At 52.5% G+C, this 18,961-nt stretch overlaps 1 long non-coding RNA gene across 1 annotated transcript in view; it reads left to right on the top strand.

Annotated features, from left to right (window-relative positions):
- The window catches only part of LOC144776682 (uncharacterized), a 166,841-nt gene extending 148,728 nt beyond the window's left edge, over nucleotides 1-18,113 (top strand). Inside the window, exon 2 of the long non-coding RNA XR_013600592.1 lies at nucleotides 17,703-18,113. This is a non-coding gene — a long non-coding RNA (uncharacterized LOC144776682). The remainder of the gene's footprint in view (nucleotides 1-17,702) is intronic.
- Nucleotides 18,114-18,961: the final 848 nt, after the last annotated feature.

The following is an 18,961-nucleotide window of genomic DNA, read 5'->3' as shown; positions in this document are numbered from 1 at the left end:
GACACACATAGACAGCAGAGATCCTCTCTGGGAGCCGGTACTGCTGAAGGGGAGCGGGTGCTAAATAAACTGATGAGGGGGTCGTAGGCACATATGTGGGTGGTGAAGACAGGCCAGAGAGGGTGTCTGTACACACATATGAGCAACATTACTGGTGGTGCACAACGCACGTCGAGAGTCGGTGAGTCACTGTTTGTGCAGGCACTAGAGGACAAAGAGTCCCCACCTGTCACCTATTATAATGATGAAAAGTGATAGAAAAAAACTCTTCCTTACCCAAAGTCTACATCTAGTAGGGCACACGGCCCCTTACCAGCCCCTCCTCAAACCACTGGTAACTGGAAAACTTTGAAACTGTGCTTCCAAAACAGCAGACTAAGCCTGCAGCTGACGGAAGAAGCGATCGGCTCCTCTTATGCTTCGCGCGCTGCTATTTGCGTATGTTTGGTTGTAACTATTTAAAAAAAATAAGGAATTGTTACTTCTGCTAGGTGTGCTGCACATTTTTATTGGAACAGTATTTTGGCACTAACCGAATTCTAAAGTAATTTTTAACTGTTGGCTCTTACCTGCCCGGTCCACCACAGCCATTAGAGGGCTGATTGTTGTGGAGGGGGCACTACTCGGGCCTGGCCGGCATGGACTTTTCCCACTTCTGGTTTGCCATCCACTGCGCTTGTAGCAGTGAGTGAACACCTACGGACCATCTTGGATGAGGGACAGAGTGCGGCCCTCATCCTGCTCGACCTCAGCGCTGCGTTCAACGCGGTCTCCCATAAGATCCTCCTGCGCCGCCTGGAGGAGGTTGGGGTGGCCGGCTCAGCCCTGGAGTGGTTCCGCTCGTTTCTTTCTGACAGGTCATTTCAGGTTTCGGCCCCCCTTTCTTCTCACATACTCATGTCATCAAGCAGGGAGTTCCTCAGAGCGAGGCATTAAGCCCTGTCCTGTTCAACCTCTGTGTCCAACTCCTGGCAGCAGTGGCAAGGGACTCTGGTCTGTCCATGCCATCGTACACCGATGATACACAGTTGGTGGTGGCCCTCTCTGAAGACCATACTCGGGCGCCGCGCATTTCCAGGCTGGCCTTGCAGCGGTTGCACGCTGGATGACCACCAACTGCCTTCAACTCAATGCCAGCAAGACAGAAGTGCAGCTGGTGGGTAAAGACAAGGGTCTCTGGAGTAAGCATTGGTGGCCGGCATCTTTGGGCAGTGCCCCAACCCCTAAGCTGTAGAAAATGTAGGGGTGTGGTTCGACTCTAATCTTGGGTTTCAGGAGCACACAAAGAAGATCGCTGGCACCTGCTTTAGCCTCCTCAGGGGTCTGAGACCCACCCACCCGCCAGCTGATAGTCCAAGCCACTATTCTGTCCAGGTTAGACTATGTTAACTCACTATTGTTAGGAGCCAAGGAGGCAGAAGTTATGTGCCTCTCACGGGTTCAGAATGCAGTTGCCCGTGTCCTATTGCGTCTCCCTAGAACGTGTTCTACGGCGGGCGCATTGCTGCACTTGAAACGGCTGCCTATGCCTCAAAGGATTCAATTCGAGGCACTCTGCCTGACCTTCAAAATCTTAAAATGGTCTTCCCCTGAGATCTTGTCTAATCTGTTGATCCCCTATGTACCCACACGCCAGTTGCGCTCGGCCGAGCAACTCCTGGCTACGGTCCCCCGGGTGAAGCGCACCCGAGCTGGTGTGTTGGACAGGCCGCATGTTCGAGCTGTACCCCCTCTCCGCAATGGGACCGGGACCCTGGCTCTCCCTGCATCCCCAGCCAGAGTCCACCAACGACCACCCGAAGTACCCTGCAATCCCTCCACTACAAGACACCAGCTCCGGACCCAGCTGGCCCGGGTCACCATCTACCCCACGACATCGACCCGGCCGCCATCTTGGGGCACTGCAGCACGAGGCCGCGTGGCCTCAACTCGACCCTCACCCTGGGCCCGGCCGGGCCCGACATCGAGGCACCAACCTCCCCCCAGGAGGCAGAGTGACCACTTGGCGAGTCAATGGGAGAAGGAATCGTCAACGGCTCTCCTCCGCCAGGTGTCGATCACCCCAGGCCGCCTGGGCGCTGGCTCCACCCCCCTGCTGGGTGTCTGGACTCCCTCATCCCGGACCTCCCGGCCCCCAGGCGCGAGGGTCCGGACATCAAAGGGGACCAGACCTATAACTGGGGCAGGACCAGACCAGGAAGGCAGTTGTATCCTGGAGTCGAGAGACCCGAGAAGAACTCATCCGTGACTTGGCCTGCTGGCGCTGCCGCGGCCCTCTGCCTCGTGAAACCATCGTCTTGGCCTGCTGGCGCTGCCGCGGCCCTCTGCCTCGTGAAACCATCTTGGCCTGCTGGCGCTGCCGCGGCCCTCTGCCTCGTGAAACCATCTTGGCCTGCTGGCGCTGCCGCGGCCCTCTGCCTCGTGAAACCATCGTCTTGGCCTGCTGGCGCTGCCGCGGCCCTCTGCCTCGTGAAACCATCTTGGCCTGCTGGCGCTGCCGCGGCCCTCTGCCTCGTGAAACCATCTTGGCCTGCTGGCGCTGCCGCGGCCCTCTGCCTCGTGAAACCATCGTCTTGGCCTGCTGGCGCTGCCGCGGCCCTCTGCCTCGTGAAACCATCTTGGCCTGCTGGCGCTGCCGCGGCCCTCTGCTTTAGGAGACTATCACCTTGGCCTGCTGGCGCTGCCGCGGCCCGATCCACAGACCCTCCAGCTCGAGGATTGTGAGCTCGCCTTTTACCACCACCTGTACCGATCCGGTACTAAGACTGTCCCGCTACCCCCTTTCCCTACAGAGACTAGAAGTGAGAGGACCCCCGGGTCCAAGTTATCCTGTATCGCTGATATCCTTGCCTTAAGAACCTTATATAAAGCCTTGAACTCGACTTGGTGTGGTGCCTGTTTGTGGGGAGGGAGGGTACTTGTCTGTACGATCGCCGGAGACGGTCCCCCTCGGGAATCTCTCCCTCGGTATCCGGCCGACCCTCAGGGTCCCCGTCTAACATTGGTGGCCAGCGACGGGATCCGAACCTACGCATAATCGTACAGAAAGTCACTCGCCCCACCACACACAACAACCATGTCAATAGAGAGCGGAACAACGGAAAAATTTCAGATGGAAAAATTGGAAGACTACAACCACCGGGAACTGAAGCAATATTGCATAGAACTTGGACTTCCAACCACAGGTCTTAGCACAAAGGAAGACTTCAAACGAGCCCTAGAAGCTTGGGCAGAAACGGGTACGGCCGTACCCCGAACACAAACAACCGAAACGAGCCCCGCACCAACTAAAGAAAGAACGGATCCCTCCCTGGAAGAGATCCGAGAAAGAGAAAAAACCAGACTCCACGAATTAGAACTTGCCCGACTTCGCTTGGATGGGGAACTCAAGCTGGCAGAACAAAAAATAACCCTGGAACACTTACGACTCAGGGAAGAGCGGGAAGACAAGCAAAGACAGAGGGAGCTAGAGGAAAAGAGACTAGAATACGAACATGAGCGCAATCTCAAAGCACTGGAGATTCAGAAACAGAATAAAGACCTCGGGCTCCCCGAACGACCGACCCCGTCTGCCTCGACCGAACCCAAGGTTCACATCCCCAAAGATGTCATCCGGGAATACCACAAGAACGATGATATCCAGCAGTGGTTTAAAGCCTATGAGGTGGCAATGACCTCCCACCGGATTCCCCGAAGCGATTGGGGAGCCGGATTATGGGGGAGGTTTGTCAACGAAGGGCGGGACGCCCTGCTGCAACTCCCGGACCAGCTGATGACCTCCTACGACCACATGAAGGCCGCCCTCCTCACTCGATACGGGCTCACACCTGAGATGTACCGCCAACGGTTCCGCGACTGCAAACGGATTCCGGGTACAACTTGGGTGGAGTACGTGAACTTGTTTAGCCGAGCCTTCGAGGGGTGGATCAAGGGCAACAAAGTAACCACCTACGACCAACTCTTTGACCTTATCGTATGGGAACACCTGTCGAACAACTGCTTCGTGGAGCTCCGGCAACACCTCCTGGACAGCAAGCTAACCGACCCTCGACAACTCGCCGCCGAAGCCGACCGGTGGGAAAGCACCCGAGTTGGCCGGAGCGCACCCAGCGAAGGATCCAGATCGTATCGCTCCCGAGGGGGAGGAGGAAGTCAGGGTCGGGGGAGAGACCCCGGCCCCTCGTCACCCCCCAGAAACCCCTCGACCCCGGTTGGCCGGGGAAGCCCTGCCGTCCGGGCCGGTTTCCGGGCCAACATTACGTGCCACAGGTGCCAGCGACCCGGCCACTACGCCAGTGATCCCAACTGCCCAAAGAATCCGAACACTACTCCCCGCCAAGTTGCAGCGGCGGCCCTAGGGGAAGAAATAATCCCGGAAGACCAAGAGGAGTACGAGACCGATCCCTCTGAATGGGCACCCGCCGCCATGGCACTGGTCTGCTTAGGGGAGAGAGACATGATTCCGCGGGCCCCCCTTCCCGCCAACACACAGAAGTACGGTCAATGGGTCAACATCAATGGCCGCCGGGCGGAAGCCCTCCGCGACACCGGGGCCAGTGTAACGGCGGTCCGACGCCACCTCGTCACTCCAGACCAAATCTTGCCGAACATTCTTTGCCCTGTTCGATCAGCCGACAACTCCGAAAGCCTATGCCACATGGCCTGCGTCCCCTTCGAGTGGGGAGGAGTAACAGGGATGTTAAAAGTAACTGTCCGCGATGATGCCCCCGTGGACTGCCTCCTAGGAAACGACCTTGAAAGCTCTCCCTGGGCAGCTGTCGAACGGAGGGAGCACCTGGGGATGCTTGGCCTCCCCGAATGGGTCTGCGTCACGACCCGGTCCATGACCGCCCGCGCGGTCCCCAGCCCAGAAGAGCCCGAGTGGCCAGAACCTCCTCCCGCGCTCATCCCAGAGGAGGCCGCCCCAGAAGCCATTCCCTTGACCCAAACCGAAGAAGGACCCGACCAGCTTCGGGACGTCCCTGACCTGGCACAATGGCGGCAGGAGGGAGGCCCCACGCAGGAACAATTCCGGGCCGAGCAACAAACCTGTCCTTCTCTCGAAGGACTCCGGCAGCAAGCCCTGGCCCAGAGCACCGGGGATACCTCGGGGGCCCACTGGATCTACTGGGACCAAGACCTGCTCTACAGCGAGCAGAAAATTGCAGAACTAGGGGCCAGTCGGGTGCTGGTGGTGCCCCTTCGCTTCCGAGACTTCCTCCTGAACTTAGCCCACGATGTCCCCCTTGCCGGACACCTGGGGCAGGATAAAACCTACGACCGCCTGGTGACCCATTTTTTCTGGCCCCACATGCGGAAGGATGTCACCAACCACTGCAAGGCCTGCCCCACCTGCCAGGCCAGCGGAAAAAGTGGCCGAAAAATCAAAGCACCATTACAACCCTTTCCTGTCGTCACCACCCCGTTTGAACGAGTGGGAATAGACATTGTGGGGCCCCTCGACCCTCGAACAGCCCAAGGACACCGGTTCATCCTGGTCCTGGTAGACCACGCCACCCGCTATCCCGAGGCCATCCCTCTTCGGACTGTGACGGCCCCCGTGGTGGGCCGGGCCCTGATGGGGATCTTCTCCCGGGTGGGGCTCCCCCGGGAGGTCGTCAGTGACAGGGGCACGAACTTTATCTCCAGATATATGAAGTCCCTCTGGCAGCAATGCGGGGTCACCTACAAATTCACGACCCCCTATCACCCGCAAGGAAACGGACTGGTCGAGAGATTCAACCGCACCCTCAAGGGGATGATTATGGGTCTAGAAGAACCCCTTCGACGCCAGTGGGACGTACTGCTGCCATGCCTCCTGTTTGCCTATCGGGAGGTCCCGCAGAAGTCCCTCGGCTTCAGCCCCTTTGAACTACTGTACGGACACCCCGTCCGGGGCCCCCTCAGCCTAGTCAAGGAAGGTTGGGAGCAGCCTCCCCAGAAAACTCCCCCGGACATCTACCGGTATCTCCTGGCTCTCCGCAACCAGACCCGGCGGTTCCGAGACACCGCCAAAGCCAACCTCGAGGCCAGTCAGGAGGACATGAAGAGGTGGTACGATCAGCACGCGTCCTCCATTGAGTTCGAACCTGGACAACAGGTCTGGGTGATGTCCCCGGTTGAGCCCTGTGCCCTCCAAGACAGATGGTCCGGGCCCTTCAAGGTAATCGAACGCAAAGGGCCCGTCACCTATTTAATCGACATGGAGACTGCCCGGAACCCCCTACGGGTCCTCCATGCCAACAGGCTCAAACCCCATTTTGTGCGATCCGAACTCAGCCTCCTAATGGCTACCGATACTGGGACAGAAGAAGACTCCGAACCCCTTCCGGACTTACTGAGGGCCTTCGAGCAGGATGGCTCAGTGGAAGGGGTCCAGCTCTCCGAGGCCCTGTCCCCGGAGCAACGCCAAGACTGCCAAACGCTCCTGAGGCAGTTCGCCTCCCTGTTCTCCCTCACCCCCGGAGTCACCCCCTGGTGCCTCCACGATGTGGACACCGGGGACAGCCCTCCTATTCGACACCGAGCATACCGCGTACCAGACCGGGTACGAGCCTGCATCCAGACCGAGGTGTCCAAGATGCTGACCCTAGGAGTGATCGAACCCTCAGACAGTCCCTGGGCGAGCCCAGTCGTCCTGGTTCCCAAGGCAGCTGCCCCGGGCGTTGCCCCCGAGCTCCGGTTCTGCGTGGACTATCGAGGGCTGAATGCAGTTACCCGGACCGACGCTCATCCCATCCCCCGGGCAGACGAGCTAATTGACCGGATGGGGGCCGCCCGCTACCTGAGCATCTTCGACTTAACAGCGGGCTACTGGCAGATCGGCCTCACCCCTAGGGCCCAAGAACGATCCGCCTTCTCTACCCCAGACGGGCACTACCACTTTAAAGTCATGCCCTTCGGCATGAAAAATGCCCCGGCAACGTTCCAACGGCTGGTAAACCAGGTACTGGCGGGCCTGGAAGACTTCAGCGCCGCCTACCTGGACGACATTGCTGTGTACAGCCACCAGTGGACCGACCACCTCCGCCACCTGCGGGAGGTTCTACTCGCCCTCCAGCAAGCCGGGCTCACCATCAAGGCCAGCAAGTGCCAAGTTGGCCAAGGGTCCGTGACCTACCTGGGACACCAAGTGGGAAGCGGGCTGGTGGCCCCTCTCCAACTCAAGATTGCTGCCATCCAGGCCTGGCAACCCCCTACGAGCCAAACGGAGGTCCGGGCCTTCCTGGGGCTCACCGGATACTACCGGCGGTTCGTGAAGGACTATGGCAGCATCGTGGGGCCCCTCACAGAGCTCACCTCCAAAAAGAGCCCCAAAACCGTCAACTGGACCCCGGGCTGCCAATCAGCCTTCGAGAAGCTAAAGACCGCCATGTGCACGGCCCCCGTGCTCCAGGCTCCCGACTACAGCCGGGAATTCATTGTGCAGACGGACGCCTCCGATCATGGTGTGGGGGCCGTCCTCTCCCAACTCAACGCCGAAGGGGTCGACCATCCGGTGGTCTTCATCAGCAGACGCCTCTTGCCCCGAGAACAGCGCTGGAGCACCATTGAGAGGGAGGCCTTCGCCGTAGTCTGGGCACTCAAGAAGCTCCGGCCATACCTCTTCGGCACCCACTTCCGGGTGCAAACAGACCACCGACCCCTGCAATGGCTGATGCAAATGCGGGGGGAGAACCCGAAGCTGTTGCGCTGGTCCATCTCCCTGCAGGGGATGGACTTCACGGTGGAACATCGTCCAGGCCAGGACCACGCCAACGCCGACGGCCTGTCACGCTTTTTCCGCCTCAGCGAGGAGAGTCCCCAGGAAGATGGCTGACTCTCCCCGCCTTCAGCTGGGGGGGACGCATGTTGGACAGGCCGCATGTTCGAGCTGTACCCCCTCTCCGCAATGGGACCGGGACCCTGGCTCTCCCTGCATCCCCAGCCAGAGTCCACCAACGACCACCCGAAGTACCCTGCAATCCCTCCACTACAAGACACCAGCTCCGGACCCAGCTGGCCCGGGTCACCATCTACCCCACGACATCGACCCGGCCGCCATCTTGGGGCACTGCAGCACGAGGCCGCGTGGCCTCAACTCGACCCTCACCCTGGGCCCGGCCGGGCCCGACATCGAGGCACCAACCTCCCCCCAGGAGGCAGAGTGACCACTTGGCGAGTCAATGGGAGAAGGAATCGTCAACGGCTCTCCTCCGCCAGGTGTCGATCACCCCAGGCCGCCTGGGCGCTGGCTCCACCCCCCTGCTGGGTGTCTGGACTCCCTCATCCCGGACCTCCCGGCCCCCAGGCGCGAGGGTCCGGACATCAAAGGGGACCAGACCTATAACTGGGGCAGGACCAGACCAGGAAGGCAGTTGTATCCTGGAGTCGAGAGACCCGAGAAGAACTCATCCGTGACTTGGCCTGCTGGCGCTGCCGCGGCCCTCTGCCTCGTGAAACCATCGTCTTGGCCTGCTGGCGCTGCCGCGGCCCTCTGCCTCGTGAAACCATCTTGGCCTGCTGGCGCTGCCGCGGCCCTCTGCCTCGTGAAACCATCTTGGCCTGCTGGCGCTGCCGCGGCCCTCTGCCTCGTGAAACCATCGTCTTGGCCTGCTGGCGCTGCCGCGGCCCTCTGCCTCGTGAAACCATCTTGGCCTGCTGGCGCTGCCGCGGCCCTCTGCCTCGTGAAACCATCTTGGCCTGCTGGCGCTGCCGCGGCCCTCTGCCTCGTGAAACCATCGTCTTGGCCTGCTGGCGCTGCCGCGGCCCTCTGCCTCGTGAAACCATCTTGGCCTGCTGGCGCTGCCGCGGCCCTCTGCTTTAGGAGACTATCACCTTGGCCTGCTGGCGCTGCCGCGGCCCGATCCACAGACCCTCCAGCTCGAGGATTGTGAGCTCGCCTTTTACCACCACCTGTACCGATCCGGTACTAAGACTGTCCCGCTACCCCCTTTCCCTACAGAGACTAGAAGTGAGAGGACCCCCGGGTCCAAGTTATCCTGTATCGCTGATATCCTTGCCTTAAGAACCTTATATAAAGCCTTGAACTCGACTTGGTGTGGTGCCTGTTTGTGGGGAGGGAGGGTACTTGTCTGTACGATCGCCGGAGACGGTCCCCCTCGGGGATCTCTCCCTCGGTATCCGGCCGACCCTCAGGGTCCCCGTCTAACATGGTGGTCGGTCCTTGCCTTGCCTCCAAACAATGGAATTCCCTCCCGGTGCAGATTCGCCGGCTAGATTGCCTTTTGTCTTTCCGTAAAGCTATCAAAACTTTTCTATTTCCTACGGTCTAGCTTCTGAGCTCTCCTGACATGGCTGCAAGTGCCGGGACGCCTCTTTGAGAGGCAGCTGTTGCGCTATACAACCTCACCTAATAATAATAATAATAACATTGCACCAGGTGAGCAAAAGTACAAAGCACGCCCGACCACCTCACGAAGAATGGGGGCAGGAGGGTGTCAAAAGGGGCTTTGTTTTCATTCACCCTAATAAACGCTTTTTTCAATTAGTGGTAAATGGTGCATTTTGCTGAAATATTTCAAATATTACAGGCAGTTATAAGGGGGTACTCGAGAACTGTTCCAATATGTCAGTGTTTGTCAGAGCGCCCAGAAGTATTCTATCTGCTGCCTTGCAGTTTAGGTAGTCCTCTAATTCTAAATCTTAAAACAAAGTCACCAAGAACACACCTGCCCGTTTTCCTTCCCAAATGATGCTGATGTAATGTACTAATTGTGTGATTCATAAATCAGAGTTCTTCGCTAAAGGACTGAATCACCGTTGTGGACAACATCTTGGCAGACTTCATAGCATTTAATCTAGAAGAGTAAATGTGTCCCAACGTAGGACATATTCATTTTACAAATGGCTGCCTTCCATTTGGAGGCCTGCGCCAAACCTGTGCTGTGCCTGGCCTGCCTACTCTGTTTTTAGAACTTTGTTACCTGTTCGACCCACACCTTCTCTGTGGTATTGCTGTGATATGCTGCTTTCTGGCTAGTTCAGGCTCCGTAGGCCTGTCACTTTTTCCCCCAGAGTTTTATGTAGCACGAACTTGACCAGAAGGTATCGGAGCGTTTTACATGAGCACCAGGGGGCATATTACCGAGGAGTGCATTGGAAAACGCACAACGCACATTCCCGTATCGCTGGCTATCGCCGGATTTCATCGCCTTTTTAGCGCGCAATTATCAATGCGCATCAGGCAGGCGAATAGAAATCCGGCGATAGTCGGCGATATGGCACATTAGCGCATGAAAACAAACGTTATTTTCACGCGCTAATGTGGGCCTTGATAATATGGGGGGGGTGGATTCAGCTTTATGATCCACACCCCCATGTTATGAATGCCTAACGCCTGGTCAGAGCAGGCGTTGGGAGACCTGCGATAAATGAGTTTATCGCAGGTCTTTTCCTCCCATCGCCTTCCTTGGTAATAGGGTGTTCCCACCTCCAACCACATTTTTCATGTGGTTGGACGTGGGAACGCCCACTTTGCATGTCAATAGCGATGTTTATAGTCGACATGCAAAGTGGGCTTGGGGCAGGCTTTAAAATGCCCTTGTTAATAGGGCTCTAGCAGTATCGCCGCTTTCTCGGCACAATTCGCCAAGAAAGCGGCGATACTTGCCCTTGGTAATATGCCCCCAGTTTCGTTACATAAGGACACATTCATTTTAGTTAGGCATGGGGAGATTAAGTGATTTGCGCAGAATCACAGGATGTTGAGCATGGTTGCCGAGGCTCGAGCCCAGTTCCCCAGATTTTAGGTCGACCGCCCTCGCCGTTAGGCTACATCCTCTCCCCACTACTAGCTGGTATAGTCTAAGAGAATTAGGTGTCTCAGCCAAAGTTATCCTGGCCAGCAATCCAGTATGTTTGCCAGAAGTCAATCAATCAACCAATGAAACATTTATAGAGTAATGCAAATCACCCTTGAGGGTCTCGAGGCGCTGGAAGTGTTTGCTGCTGCTTAGAGGTTTGATCATTCGAGTGTATGGTAGACGAGAATAAATGGCAGGACAAACCTTCTACTTGGAGAAGGAATGCTGTCACTTTAAGCCCAAGACTGAGGAAAGAGGGACAGTGTTGTCGAATTTATTGTGATTTTATTGAAAAACATATATGCATCAAAATAATACATCTGTGCAATTTTTGTATGCATCTGAAACACAGACCGAAGGGCCCAGCACTACAAATAATAGGTTGGTTAAAGGTTATTGCTGCATGCTGATTTCACAGCGCAATATTCTGCTGACTGAGCGCTACTGGGCAGCGAAACATCAGATGACTTCGACATTAACATACTATATGCACTTTGTGCCCTTTTTTCTGTACACAGTGCAAACAGCATTGACACGATCAGTTTATTTATGTCAGTAAACTGGGATTCTTATGCACGAGCAGAATAGTAGCCAACACCACCCTTACCTTGATGCTTTAGCCACGAAAGAGAACAGTGACAATCAACTACAAGATGATGGGGTGAAGGTCAGGGATGGAATTTCCGGGAGTAGGACCTGCAGATGTTGACACAAGATTAGACCTTGACTTGGCAGATTAGATGCAAGCAGTACTTGGCATAAGAGTAAGTAAATTCTACATCAGATCCTGAGATTTCTAGACCTACCAATGAGATGAAATGTGTTTGTTTGTATATCAAGGTTGAGGTAAATTAGGTGGAAAAGGAAGAAAAGACTGAGCAAAGACCTTTAGAGCACTCTGTAGCAAAACTCTCTATTTATTTCCTCAAAGTCCTATCAAACAGGATGCTGTCATGAAGCTGCACCCACAGCTTAGGATAAACCAGTTCCTTCACTGGAGCAAACCAGGCAATACTGTTATTGTTTATCCTGGGTTAACCACTGAAGATAGCGTAAACACCAGTTGCTGGCAAGAGTTGTTCAGGTTCAAATCCCAGAGAATATCTCAAATAAGGTTTTTACTTCAGACAGTTCACTATTGTTTCTATGCAATTTCTGACAGTTACTTGGGTCTAAAATCCTGATGATATCCCAAAAGATGTAACTTCAAATTGCAAGCAAGATTGTCCGATTATAGTGCGTGGTACAGTTGAGTATACATTGGCCACTGTAGAACTCTCCAAGAGCATGTGAAATGAAGCTTTGCACAGTCTTTCTCTGAAAGCTCACTGTGTAGAACAAAAACCTGTGAACATCTGGAAAAGCCTGGAGGGCCACAGAAGAGATCCTACTGCGAGCTGGAAGTCTCATTAACTGGCCGCAGGGAATGGCGGAGCCTCCCTTCCTAGACAGGCCCTGCCTAAGATGGCTGTTGCCTCATTTTGAGAAAGGGGAGGGCCTCTCATTGGCAGTTGGGAACGGACAGGGCCTTCCATTATAGACAGGCCCCACCTAAGATGGCTAGTCTGGATGGGCCTGGAACACAGAGGCAGCTTGTACATATGGACCTCAGTTGGATCTGCACTCTCCTTGTTTTCTGTCAATTTGTTACTATACTAATAGTGAACAAAGTACATTTTATGGCAAGACCAGAGGCTCCTATTATGCCTTCTTATCTTGCATTTATTATAAGAGCAGCCAAGATAAGTGTAGAACTACAGTTCCCAGGGGCCCAGGGAAACAACCTGGCCAATGGGAATGAAAGAAAAACGAAACCACATAACCAATGGTAATACAGTCACTCATAAACCTCATATCTGACTGCGTAGCTTCCTCTTTTCTTGCTGTTCGCAGTCAGATAAGTGACTCATCTTTTGTTCCCAGATTTAATGTCTTTTGAGATGTTTAATACACTGCCTTATTAGTTGTTTATTGACTTTGTCCCACTTGTACTTGTTGTGCTTATATTTGAAGTCTTCCTACTCTGCTGCTCTGTCTGGCGTTTCCGCTCCCCCGCGGGCTTTACCGTGGTGGTTGCGGCTGTTGCGAACGTTGCGAACCTTTCCTTTCTGCCGCGCTCACCTCAGCTTTACTCTTGGTCGGTGTAGCATCGAGCGCAGCTCTCGTCTGGTAAACTGTGGAGTCTTGTGCACGCTGCCCGCCACAGCCGTTTTCCTGCCTCGGCCTCGTCATCTGATTCTCGGAGCTCTGAGGCGCTCCTATCATTCAGGCACTCCCCAGGGAGTGTTTTTTCCTCGCCGCTCCTCCTCCTGCCTCACAGTTAACCCTTTCCTTCCTCCTGTCACTGAGTGGGTGCATAATGGAAATAGATAGCTCTCCAGAGTTGGGGCATGTTAATGAGGAAGGCGAAGCCTTTAAGAAGGATTTAAACAAGTTTATTAATACATCAGTGGGAAATGCTGTGGAGGTGTCAATGAGACGCATGTCCAAGGGAATGGAAAACTCCATGTTGAGCCTCTTGTCCAAGGCTCTGGCCCAGTCTGCGGGGGATAGCAGACACAAAAAGGTGGGTTCCTCTGCTGTGTTGCTCGCTAAAAAATCTGCGTCACGGCTGGTTAGCGAGGTTTCCTCGCACTTGAATGAGGACCAAGTGCCTCCCAGGCCTCTTGTTCAGGAGGGGATTTTAGGTACCGAGGGCAAGCGAAAACTTAAAGCTAGGCACGCAAAGCCACCCCTAAAATTGGTAATCACGTCTATTTTGGACACGGACGATGACTTGCAAGACGCAGATAATCTTTTTGATCTATTTGATGTCTCTGACCCTCCTTCCCCCCATTAAAAAAATCCCAAATGGACTCTTTTGCCTTTGACCCAGCGTTTGATTCAGACGGGGTTCCTATGTTTGACCCTGCTTCAATCCGACATCATAATTTTACCGAATGGTTACCGTCTTCTCATGTGGGGGAGTACATTTCGGCCAGGTTGTGACTGCCTTTGGAGTACTCTGTCAGGCCTCGACTTAAGTCCGAATGTCCCAAACCATCTTTACCGGAAAAAGTTACCATGGTGCCCACTATTGATGAGCCCTTGCTGACCTTCTTTTCTAAATTTGGCAAAAATCCTTGCAAGGGAGTGGACAAAGCCTGGTCCACTTGCCAGGATAAACTTCTTGACGTTGTGGGCCCCTTGGCAAGCCTTTTGTTTACTTGGAAACGCAAATGCCTCCATTACTCACAAACGCCGTGAAGGCCTTTTGATCAAATTGGACCCTAAATTAGCCAATTTAGCTCCTCAAGACCCCGGCAGCAAGGCTAATGGTCTCCTCTTTGGCGACTCTTTGGTTAAGGACCTGAGCAGATGTGTGTCCACCTTTGTATCCTTGGACAAAGCACAACAGTCCATTAAAAAGGTCTTTCCGTCCCGGGTTTTTGGACGGGCCGGCAGAGGTAGGGGTTGCTCTTCCGGCTGATACAATAATCAAGGCTCCAGAGGATCCTTCAACAACTCTTCACAGGACTACAAACCCCAGTTCTATCCTCAGCGGGGTAGAGTCTTCCGCGGTCGAGGACAGAAGAACTACCGCAACAATTACTCCAACCAGCAAGGTATGTCTTTCACCTCATGCCCATGTAGGAGGACGTTTAAAACTTTTTATTTCAAAGTGGCAAAGTGTCAGCGCAGACCCTTGGGTTTTCAGTACCGTCCAAGGCTATCTTATAGAGCTCTATTCCCCGCCTTTCCAAAAGGTATTTCCGCTTCCTCTGGTTTTCTCAAACGAGAAGTCTATTCTAATTGTGTCAGAAATTCAGTCCCTCCTTCGCAAACAAGCTATTCAGGTCGCTCCTTTCGATCCTTATGGGTTCCTAAGTTCCATCTTCCTAGTGCAGAAAAAGAACAAGAAACTGCGACCAGTGATCAACCTAAAATGGTTCAATCAGTTCGTGGTGTACCGTCACTTCAAGATGGAGACCATTCTTCACTTAGGAGATACACTGCGTCCAAACAACTAGATGGTCCGTCTGGACCTCCAGGACGCTTATCTCACGGTTCGCATTCACCCTTCCCAATCTAAATTTCTCCAGTTGCAGTGGTCCGGTGTAACCTATCGCTTCACGTCTCTCCCTTTCGGTCTTTCCTCAACATCCTGGTGCTTTACAAAACTCTTACGACCAGTGGTAGCGTTTCTGAGATCCCTCGGGATCAGGCTTATTATATACCTGGATGACATTTTGATCATGAATTCAGACAAACAGCTCCTTCTATCAGATTTTCATACCACTCAGTCCCTCCTCTTAGATCTGGGTTTCCTCCTCAACGTTGAGAAATTAATGCTTATCCCTTCTCAGACCATCGAGTTCTTGGGCTTCTTAGTAGATTCCGCCGCGGCCTCTCTTCTACTTCCACAATCGAAAGTTTCTACGATCAAGGCAGAAATCTCCCAGGTCCTGCAGACTTCTCTTCTATCCCTGAGATCACTGGTGAGAATAGTAGGTTTGCTCTCCGCGTCCATTCTGGGCATCCGGGCCCTCTGCATTATCGGGCTCTTCAACACCTAAAAATCAGACATCTTCGTCAAGGCTTGGCCTACGCCGACCGTATCGAGTTGGACCAAGAATCTCGCGCAGAACTCCAATGGTGGATCAACCATTTCGATGCGTGGAACGGGTGAACTATTTTTGCTTTGGCCCCAGTTCTTGTGTTAGAATCCGATGTCAGCCTGTCGGTTTGGTCGCCCGCTGTGGTCCAATCTCGAATGGTGGTACATGGTCTCCCGAGGAGTCGAAATTGCACATCAATTGTTTAGAGATGCTTGCAGGCTCCTTTGCAATCCAAAGCCTTTCAAAGAACAGAGTTCGCTGTTCCATCCTTCTTCGAATGGACAATGTTTCATGCGGTCTGTTACATCAATCATCTTGGCAGCACCAAGTCCAAACCACTTGCAGAGTTGGCAAAGAGCCTTTGGGAATACTGCCTGGCCAATCAACTGTCCTTGACAGCGGAATATCTTCCGGGGGACCTCTATTCCGTGGCAGATTGGCATTCTCTACTCTCGTTATCTTCGAGATTCCAGCAACTGGAAGCTTCTTCCATCCGTCTTCATATCTCTTTCTAAAAAATGGGGCCCTTTCTTTATAAATCTCTTTGCCTACCGCCTCAATGCTCAGTTACGATGTTTTTTCAGCTGGCGTCCAGATCCCGCTGCCCTGGCTATGGAAGCCTTCCTTCAGGATTGGTCTCTCCACCTCAACTATGCTTTCCCTCCTTTCCTCATGATCAGCAGAGTTCTTTCCCGGGTTCATCTTCAGTCGACCTCTCTAGTACTGGTAGTCCCGTTTTGGCAATCTCAAATTTGGTTTCCATCTCTGTTGGAGATGACAGTGGATTTTCCTGTTCTCCTCCCGGCCTGCGAGGACTTACTTCTGAACCCGCAGGGGTTGCAACACAATCCCATCCAGGACAATTCTCTGGTTCTGTCTGTCTGGAAAGTTTCCGGCCTCTCCCTTCGGACATCCTTCGGACATCCTTATTTCGCAAGAGGCTTCTCTCTTTATCAGCAAAGCCTGGGCTCCAGGGACCTCAAAAGCCTACAAATCGGCTTGGTGTCTGGTGTCTTTGATACAAAAGGGGATGATGGACGGAGCGTCAACTGATCTGGGTTTAATCCATCACCATTCTTTAGCTCACTCCGCCACCCCAGTTCAGACATGTCCATATGCAAATCAGTCTGACCCTGTGCCTCATGGGAACAGTCCAGCTCGAACTGCCAAAGCCATGTCTTCCCTGGACCGGAAACAAGCATCCTGGGACCGGTTTCTAGCATTTCAGCTGTCATCAGCCAGGCTAGCTTGAATCCAGTGGCAAAGTGAGCAAGGGACTCACGTCTGAGTCAACTTAGGGCAAACAAAGCGATACAAAAGGGGCAAGCTGGTGTCTGGAAAGGCATATCGGTTCCCTTTCAGCCCCTCTGAATTTCATGGTCAATTTCCTGGCTGCAGAAGCTAGCGCAGGTAAGTCCTACCGCACACTCAACCTGTATAGGTCTGCCATTTCCCTAAACCATTCCCCTATCGACGGCAAGCCCGTAGGTGCTCATCCTTTAATCTGCTATCTTCTGAAAGGAGTTCGCTGTTCCAAACCTCCGTTGGCTAAGTATACCAAGTTGTGGGATGTTTCTGTGGTTCTTAAACTGTTTTCTGACTGGCCAGATAATGCTGCACTTTCTTTGAACATGTTATCCGCTAAACTCACCATGCTTTTGTGCCTTGTTTCCATCAAGCGTGTTTCTGATGTGAAAGCTTTGGATTTTTATCTCGTTAATTTTCCCCCACGGTAGTTGTATTTCAGATTCATAAATGAACTAAGACTAATCTGAATTCAGTGTTTTACCCTTATTTCCCCTCTCACCCCAAATTATGTGTAGGCCAATGTTTAAAAATATATGAACAAAAGACTGCTAATCTCAGAACGCCCTCTCAGTCTCAGCTTCTCATTTCCGTTCGTAAACCTCACCTCCCCGTCTCTTCTGCTACCCTTGCTCGTTGGGTGCGTTGGGTTATGTCCCTTGCAGGTATTGACGTCTCCGTTTTTGGAACTCATTCCACCAGGGAAGCCATGGCTTCTAAAGCCTTTTGGGTCAGCTCCCGTCTCGAGGACATTCTGAGATCAGCAGACTGGACAAATGACAGTGTTTTTCGTATTTTTTACTGCAAATCTGTTGATACTGTGGCTTCTTTAGTGATTGACATGCTTTGAACAAGCATAATAGGAGCCTCCGGTCTTGCCATAAAATGTAGATTTTCCTAGTTGTTATGACGGAAAGTCTTAATTTTATTAAAGACACGGAGGCGAATATTATCCCATGGCTACACTACTAACCTGTGTTCTCTCTCCCTTCAGCGACTCTGGCCTTGCTGCCTGCATCTTCGTAAGGGTCCTGCTCATCTTCGGATATGGTCTCCTCCCCGCCAACTCTCATCTCCACCCAGCTTGGAGTCTTCTTCGACGCATCCTGCTGTTCGTTGCTCCTGGATGGATGTGGCTCAAGAAGTTTGCTCCTGGACTTTGACTTGTTCTATTATCTTGCAATTGTTCCTTTGCTTTATGACTTTATCTGAGCTGCTCGTCTGCGAAAAGAGGAAGCTACACAGTCAGATATGACGTTTTATTAGTGACTGTATTACCATTGGTTATGTGGTTTCATTTTTCTTTCTTTCCCCTTGGCCAGGTTGTTTCCCTGGGCCCCTGGGAACTGTAGTTCTACACTTATCTTGGCTGCTCTTATAATAAATGCAAGATAAGAAGGCATAATATTCGCCTCCGTGTCTTTAATAAAAATTAAGACTTTCCGACATAACAACTAGGAAAATCTACATTATTCACTATAAGTGTAATGAAAGAGTAGTACAATTAGCTGGAATATAGCCTTCCCTCGCCCCAGAGGAAAATACAATAAATGCTTTTAAATGTATGTTGTGTGCATGCTTGGGGTGAGAGTGTGTTTATGTGATAGAGTGTGTATGTGTGAATGTATGTGTAAATGTGTGTGCAAGTGAAAATGAAGGTCAAAGGTCATGTGATGTCACGTCCCCTACCCCTGGGATTTTGGTGAATTGAAGTCCATGAACTGACCGGATACTACAACACAGTTAGTGTGGCATTTAGCTGTTAAGTTTGGTTTATCAGCCCTTGTTTCATTCACTGGGATGTCTTGGCAGCACACAGAAAATGTTACCTCTGTGATATGGTATAGCAGGGTGGTTCTTATGGTTGAAGGACCCCTGGGGGTCTGTAAAGCCTACTAAGGGGTCCATGACTGCTTAGAAAATTAAATAATATTATCAAATTATTAAAGTGTATATAAATAAAGAAGCAATTACTAATGAAACAGTTAAAACATTCTATATGTGCCAAGGATTTGAAAATTGAAGGATAAAAAAAGTTAGCATCCTCAGATGCTAACTTAATTTGCAATTGCAAGTGCTTCAAACAGAATATAGTATGGACGATGAGCGGTCTCAATTACATTTAGAAAGGTTTTAATCTTCCCATTTAAAATAAAACTTTGATTTTTTTTTTATATTTGATTGTAAATTAAACACAAATAGAGCAATTGATGGACAGAATGCAGAGCAATGTCATACATTCACCCCAGTACA

The sequence above is a fragment of the Lissotriton helveticus genome, chromosome 1_1 (assembly GCF_964261635.1).
Source record: "Lissotriton helveticus chromosome 1_1, aLisHel1.1, whole genome shotgun sequence".
Lineage (NCBI taxonomy): Eukaryota > Metazoa > Chordata > Amphibia > Caudata > Salamandridae > Lissotriton > Lissotriton helveticus.
The sequence above is the reverse complement of the archived record's forward strand: the minus strand, read 5'-3'. Positions and strand labels throughout refer to the sequence as shown.